The 7,729-nt window shown below is 36.1% G+C and overlaps 1 long non-coding RNA gene across 1 annotated transcript; it reads left to right on the top strand.

Annotated features, from left to right (window-relative positions):
* The first annotated feature begins 908 nt into the window (after nucleotides 1-908).
* On the top strand, nucleotides 909-4,840 carry LOC136064414 (uncharacterized). The gene is made up of 5 exons (XR_010626029.1): nucleotides 909-1,550; nucleotides 3,558-3,703; nucleotides 3,860-3,977; nucleotides 4,341-4,453; nucleotides 4,557-4,840. It is a non-coding gene; the product is annotated as an uncharacterized LOC136064414 (long non-coding RNA).
* The last annotated feature ends 2,889 nt before the right edge of the window (nucleotides 4,841-7,729 follow it).

Below are 7,729 nucleotides of genomic sequence, written 5' to 3'. Positions count from 1 at the left end.
TCTCGAGGGGGTAGACGTCGTGGAGGTGATCGAGCTGGTCGTGGCCGTACGACCGAGTCGGATCCCATCTCCGACGAAGGGGATGACTTGGGTGTAGAAGAGTCATGGCTTGGCACTAATTGGGTACTGTTTGACGACGGCGGCAGGACACTGCAATGCACGCCTGATGCTGGTATTGGGCCATCCTACACTGCCGGTCATGAGGGCACTTTTCCAACCCAAACTATGTCCTGTGGTGCTAGCACGGACTATGAGGACCCTCCCCATATGTCGCCCCCAGTTTTCAGTGGATCTGCCCATGATGGTGGATGCATATTTGTCCCTACACCAGGCATGCCCATCCCACCTCTAGTGCATGTGGAGCCCACCATGGCAACTTCATCTCCAACCCCCCACGAAGATGCTATACAAATTGAGCAAATATCGGTTGAGGACATTGAGCCGGTGGAGGATTTGTGGAGATCCCAACACCCTCCTACGCATGCTCCTAATTGTGGGACTGGTGATGGTATGTACTTCGTCTACACTTACCATCTTCTTGAGCTACTTATACTATGCATTTGATTGAATATGTTAATTTAATTATGTTGTTGTGTTTGATTTAACAAGTAAGATTAGACCTGTTAGGGCATATGGGTAGAAATGAAAAGATCGTTAAATGGCTTAGTGTGTGCTTATACTTCCTATCAATACGTGACTGGATATTTCCATTTCACTTTTCTTTTAAAGTTGTATCTTTTTTTTATAGCTCATATATGGTGGAAAAAATGCTACCCGTAAAAAATATTTTCAAATTTTTCACAATTTATTAGAGTGAGCAGTTATAATTGGTACAATATCACTTTCTTTTGATTCCATACTAATACAATTTTTTTGTACTCACTAAAATACAAGAGAGAGAAAGCATATTCATTACTTCATGGGATTTGGGAGATTGAATGTTTATCATAATGCATTATATCCCATCTCTCTCTCTTTCTCAAGCAATTTAAGAGAGGATGTTTGATATTTAATATGGTCAAAATTGTCTCTCTAGGACCTTGGAAATAACGCTATGTTCATCATTATAATCGTATACTCTCACACTCTCTCATGATCTGGCAAGCATGTTTGACACATTTTCGATGCAGAAACAAACTATGATATCTAGTAATCTTCTTCTTGATGCAGGACAAAATTGTGGAATTTGCGTACATGCGCTTGTGGTGGGTTCAAGGTTAGGAGAATTTGTAGGTTTGATTTATAATTGTTGAGGAGAAGGTTGTGGGGTTTTGTTAGGAATTAAAAGATAGTTTGATGAGTTTTTTGATGGCTATTTGGTAGAAGCAAAGTTAGGGTTTTGATAGGTAACACGAAGGACTTAATTTGGGGTTTGTAAGAAAGAAGACAAAAGAGACAATATGGATATGTTTAGGGGCTGTATAAACAGTACCATTCATCCATCATATTAAAAAAAATAATGTACCCATGAACAGTACCACAATTGATAAACAAAAGAGAGAAGAGAAAGGGAAGAAGAATCGGAGAAGAGAACAGAGAATAACAACAAGGTTAATGTGCCCTATACTCTTCTATTTATCACGGCTGTCATCCGCATGTTTTGTGGTCTTGATTATTGTGCCCTATACTCTTTGTTTATCACGGCTGTCATCCACAGTCATAGTTTGTTTTTTCTTTTCAAGCTGAATTAGGGATCATTTTTCCCTTTTATGAAAGCTTTAGATTAGCCAGTGATGTATGGGATTAGAACATTATAAAATTCAGTCAACAATGAACGTGTTTACTAGATAGGGGCAGTGTTCATTTGGACAATAAAATGGAGTTGGCGTTTTCCTTGTTCTGTGGAAATAGCTTTGCAATGCTATTCTTCTTCTGATCAAATTCATGCTCTAACTATGGTTAGAAGAATTTCTTGTGTGTGTGTGTGTGTGGATGGAATTTGTAATAGTTTACCCATATAGTTTGATAGTTCCTCACCCATTTTTATCTATATAGATAGAATTTTGTAACATGTTAAGATGTTTTATAAGTTAAGGATTCTTGTACAAGATAAAGTCAAATATATGAAATTGTGTTAGTATGTGTGTGAAGGGAATTTTGTAATAGTTTAAGATCAGGTGGTGATGTAGACAATAAAGAGTTTGAGGGAAAACAAGATTAAATACCAAAAGTTTCAAGTATTGTGGTTTAGTTTCAATGTGCAGTTTCTCGACACCTTGGGTGATTTAGGTTATTATTGAGTTTAGTATTAAGTTTCTTTAGGTTAAGTTTCTGGTTCAATTTTATTTATTTTTTACTACAAGAGTGGTAGTTTGTAAATTTTCAGATTTGTGGAATATGCTGTAGTGTGCTATTCTAGAGATCCATGTCTTCCTTTATGTTTTGAGTCCTTTTCCTTTTTGGTTTAAAAGTTCATAATTACTTTTTGTTATTGTTAGGAGTCCTATACTTTCTAGGAAGTGATTATTTCAAATCCAAGTGCTTTGAGGAGTAGTCTTGGTAATAGCCTACAAAAGAATCTTTATGTATTCAGTTAAAGATAGATATAGAGAGATTGATTTTAATTAAATTCTAGTGGCTTATTTCAAGCTTTGAGGGTGGGTGCGTTTGCCTTCTCCTTCCTATGTGTAATTGCCTAGTTTTTATATTTCTTTGTTTCTCATTCCATTTGCCATTTAACCACAAAGAACCATCAAACTCATTCAAGATCTTTTTTTTTTATCGCTCAACCTACCCGAACCCTTAAACATCAAAGCCTATTCAAGAACTCTTTAATGTCTCATCAAAAGCCATAATTTAGAGTTGAACTCCTAAAAAGATCCTACATCACAATCGGCATCAGACCCTAGCAAGGCTTTTGTCCTACGTCAGGTAGTTCTCCATTGATTTTGATAGGGCCTCACCCATTTTTACCTATGTTGATGGAATTCTGAAATAGTTTAAGATATTCTACAAGTTAAGGACTCTTATACAATTTATAATATGATTAAATGCTTTTTTCCCCAGCAAAAGATGAATGTTGCTTTCTTGCTCATGTTTGAACTGCTATCTACAATTCAAATGCAAGTTCAAAAATAACCATTTTACTCTATTAATTCAAACCCAATTGGAAAATGTTGATCATTATGGTTTATAGATTTATTAGTAGACTAATATGTGTAAATGGGTGAGGCCCCATTAAGATTGATAGGAGGCCATCCCATCATAGTTTATCCCTTTATAGGTAGACACACAAAGGGATTTTCGAGAATTATTTTAGTATAACTTATAAAAAAAAAAAAAAAAAAGAGAATCATTTTAGTATATGTCTTCACTTTGCAAATAATGCTGTGTAACAAATAGCACACAATTGCACAACACTAAGCCTTTTTTTTCCCCAAGTTGTCCTATGATATTTTATAGTCAAAAACTTTCCATTTGCAATTTCTTCTGTGACTAATTTGGTACATAGTATAGATATGTTCATCCTTCTCAGTTGTAATCAGTACAATATCTTTATTTCTCTCTCCTTGCTATTATATCAACTAGTGACATTACTTATTTATGTTTTCATATAGACCAAAAATAATAGCCCAGCAGCTCAGGAGAAATGTATTACTCGCCTACTGCTTTATCATTTTGGTGTCAATCTTCCGGTTATGCTTCTATCATATCCCATCTTCAAATTCATGGGCATGCGTAGTAGTCTTCCATTGCTGTCCTGGTATTCTCAGGTTCTTTATATACTAAAGCTTTTTTTGTTAGATATATACAATGCTATTATAATTATATAGATGCCTTCCATCAACTTATGTTGTACCTGTGCAATTTCCATTTCACATAAAGCATAATAAGCAAGATCTTGATTTTGGTTCTGCAGGAATATAGTTTTTATGCAGATTATGTTCTACTTCGTCCTTGAGGATTTTATATTCTATTGGGGACATCGGGTTCTGCATACAAAATGGTTATACAAACATGTCCAGTGTCCATCATGAGTAAGTGAAAGCTATGAGTGCTTTATCAGGTATTTGGTTATGAAATACTCTTTTTCAGTAGTTGCTTTTGGTTGCTCTTATGGGCTTGCTAACATGTCCAAATATGCTATGCCCTTTGGTCTGTCTTCTAAATATGCTCATCCTGCTGAAATACTTTTCCTTGGTTTTGCTACCATTGTTGGTCCTGCTATCATTGGACCCCATCTGATACTCTCTGGTTATGGGTGGTACTAAGAGTCTTGGAGACAGTTGAGGCACATTGTGGTCTTGATTATTCCAGTCTATCATCCGCATGTTTTATGAGTTACTGTACAATTAATCATATATTATTGTTGACTATTTCTGTTTATCACGATTGCCCAGCCATCTTGAGAAGTTTTTCAATAACTGTAGCTAAAAAAGCCAGTGCCAAATGATAGCAGTCTATGCCTATTGCTCTACTGAATATGTCTTGAAATCTTCAGGAAAAGCACAACGTAAGATGGCAATTTCTTTAGAATATAAAATTGCAATTCTCTAATTTTGTAGTTTTTCTTCATGTTAGTTTTCCCTATGTGTAACTTGAAATTTCTTCTCTAGCAAAATACCTTGCAGCCACCCGTAGCAGAACCATGGCAGATCATTTTGAAATTTGCAGAAGCAAGATGTGGTGAAACAAATTTGAGAAGCCTCTTCTTGGGTTCTTCTTGTATATGCTTTTATTCGTACAACTTTGGCTGTACATAGCTAGTAAATTTTTAAAAAGATTTTGTTGCGCATGGAGAAACAGGAATACAATAGATTAGACCAACTAAATTGTAATTGTAATTGTGGTGTATTTGACAAATTATGAACTCAGTTATTCCATGTTAGTCTTCCTAATTGTGAGCTCACTTCAGTTGTACTAGAAGTTTGAGGTTCCAAAACATTAATTTGTTGTGTACAAGGTCAGACTGATTATTTTTCCATTTACGCATCTAAATGTTCGATGATTATTATTACAATAATTATATCAAAAAATTATAAAAACTATATCAAAAAAATTATAATATTTCGGATGGCTTAATCACGAGAATGGCTGCATCGGTACTGGGTGACTGGGTTGCTCACCTAAGATGGTGGATTGATCTTTTATGACATTTTCCACTACCCCAAAGCTTCCACGGCCTCATATTGTGCAAACATGCATTATATCTTTTTATTTTTATCTTTTTGGATAAAAGAAAACCTTCAGGTAGTGCAGAAACAAAATAAATATGGTTAACTGGAAAATGTGATAAGTAAAACAATTAGAAGGTTTGTTATCAAGCCTTGGAAATATAGCCACACTATACAGACAAATAGCTAGAAAATGATGACATTTATAGTTAAACCACACTAATTAGGGAAACCACAAACTTCGCATTTATACACATCTTATTGAATACCACAACAGGAAGTCATATATTTGCATTCATTTACCTATATGCTGTCTACTCGATTCATCAACTTCACTATCGCCCACAACATGGGCCACCACCTCATTCAACATGTTCGCACTCAAGGTTGCAATTCTTCTTGCGTGGTCACACTCCTCAATGGCAACTTCCAACTGATACCTCAACAAGGTGTTCCTAATATCACCACTTGGATGGTTGGCTCCTTCACTTCGAGATGTGCTCGATGGACTTGAGGTGGACATGTTTGGACTTGCGGACGATGCAGATGCACCACCCTGCACGTCCATACCATTATGATGCAAATACTCCATGTATGCGGCTTCTGCATCCCTTCGATCTTTATATGATTTGTGATTGGCGTTTGGGAACCGATGAACTTGTTTGCTCGCATCTAGCCAGCTGTTGTATATGCCTGGAACACAACCGTTAAACACAACATAAGTACATCCCATTCTGCTTTAAAAACATGGAATGGTGTGGCACTAGTTCTTGCACTAGAATGTGATGTATCTTACTAGCGGAGTAGGCCTGGGATTATAAAGAGAAAACTTGATTGAAAAAATTGATTTGTATGTAGTCGAGTTATTGAGTAACTCGATTATGGAATTGGTGAGTTTTTGACTAACCATCACATCAATAGATTTCTGAAGATATAACTCGGCCACTTCGAGTTCTAGTTTTTCTTAAGTAACTCAACTACTTGGATATCGAGTTATCATTGACTACCCATATATCAGAGACCATGCACGTGTCTGCCTCTTTCAGGTCTAAACAACTTCACTGCGTGGGTTCTTGAAAGGAAAGCTTGAGAGTGAGCAAGTTCGTCTACTGTGTTAGCGTTTTCCTCCCAACAATTGCATCCTCACCAAGCGTGCTACACATATGGTCCCCTTATTCTTTGTTGTGGCACATCTCTCCTGACAGGTATATTTCAACTGTGATTACACTTGGATTGGCTTTTTAGTATAAATGTGATTACCATGTTACAATGATTCTGGCATTATGTGTGTGTATAGCCACACTATATAGATGTATGTATGTATAGATATATTTATATATAAACAAACCTACCTACCTACCCATAATTGATATTGATGTATGTGGATACACACACACACACACACACACATACACACACACACACACATATATATATATATATATGTAGATAACCAAACCTACCTACCCATATATGATCATATATATATATATACACGTATGTGTTTAGATTACATTTTGTTAAAAATTGAAAAAATTGTCAATATTTCCTTCAATTCCTAATAAAATTCTTTAAAAAAATTATTAATTATTTGTATGCCCTTAGGTTGCGTGTTAGCAAAATCCTATATATGTGTGTGTGTGTGTGTATGTGTGTGTAATAGTGACACTGTATACATATATAGTAATGTATGTATAGATACCTATGAACATATATATAAACAAACATAAATGTGAATTTCTATGATGATATATGAATTCATCCATAGGTATCAACAATTGTTGGGAAATTTATACCCCGGTTGATAGAATTAACAAGTTTTAAACCCAAGTTGTTAATTAGATTTATTATGAACAAACCTTGTTAAAACAAACAAACATCAATATCATGTCAATAAGGAATGCAGCGGAAAAGTAAATAAGACAATATATGATGACCCAGGAAAACCAATGAAACCAACCAGTTTCACAGTAAAAAACCTGGGGGGAAACCTTCCCGAAAAGCAATCCACTATAGAAAAGAGAAGTTTCAGATTTAGTACAAAACCTTTGTCCCTAGACTCTACAATCCCCGTAGATGAACTTACAGCAGAAACCTTCTACCGCTTCAGAACCTCTGAACTCTTCAATATATGAACTCCACCCTTTTTGTTGCACGGATCCCAATACGTGACTCACTCACCAACTTGAGAAGGAAGAATGTTGGCTGCAAAAGAGAATAAGGCATTAATCACCTTTTGCATATGTTCTACTTTGTATTCTCTTATGTGACGGCCTTTAAAATAAGTCTTATATAAGTCTAGGGTTGTGAGAAAAGAAACCCTACTCAAATACATAAGCCTGACCCAAAAATCAAAAAGCTGAAAATTCTGATTTCCCGTAACCTCGATCGATCGAGAGGTGTCGAGAGGTGTCGAGGTTTAATGAATCTCAGTAGATAGCAGCTATCGAGGAGGTGTCGAGAAGGTGTCGAGGAGACAGAAACTTTCTCGATTGATCGACCAGCTATCGAGAAGCTATCGAGATTGCGATAAGAATCAGCTGAAGAGCTCGACAGATAGCCAGGTGTCGAGGTAGCTATCGAGCAGGTGTCGAGCTTTAAAAACTTTGCACTTC

The sequence above is a fragment of the Quercus suber genome, unplaced genomic scaffold (assembly GCF_002906115.3).
Source record: "Quercus suber isolate HL8 unplaced genomic scaffold, Cork oak 2.0 scaffold_682, whole genome shotgun sequence".
In the NCBI taxonomy this organism is placed as follows: domain Eukaryota; kingdom Viridiplantae; phylum Streptophyta; class Magnoliopsida; order Fagales; family Fagaceae; genus Quercus; species Quercus suber.
Note: the sequence above shows the minus strand (reverse complement) of the source record. Positions and strands in the feature narration are given on the sequence as shown.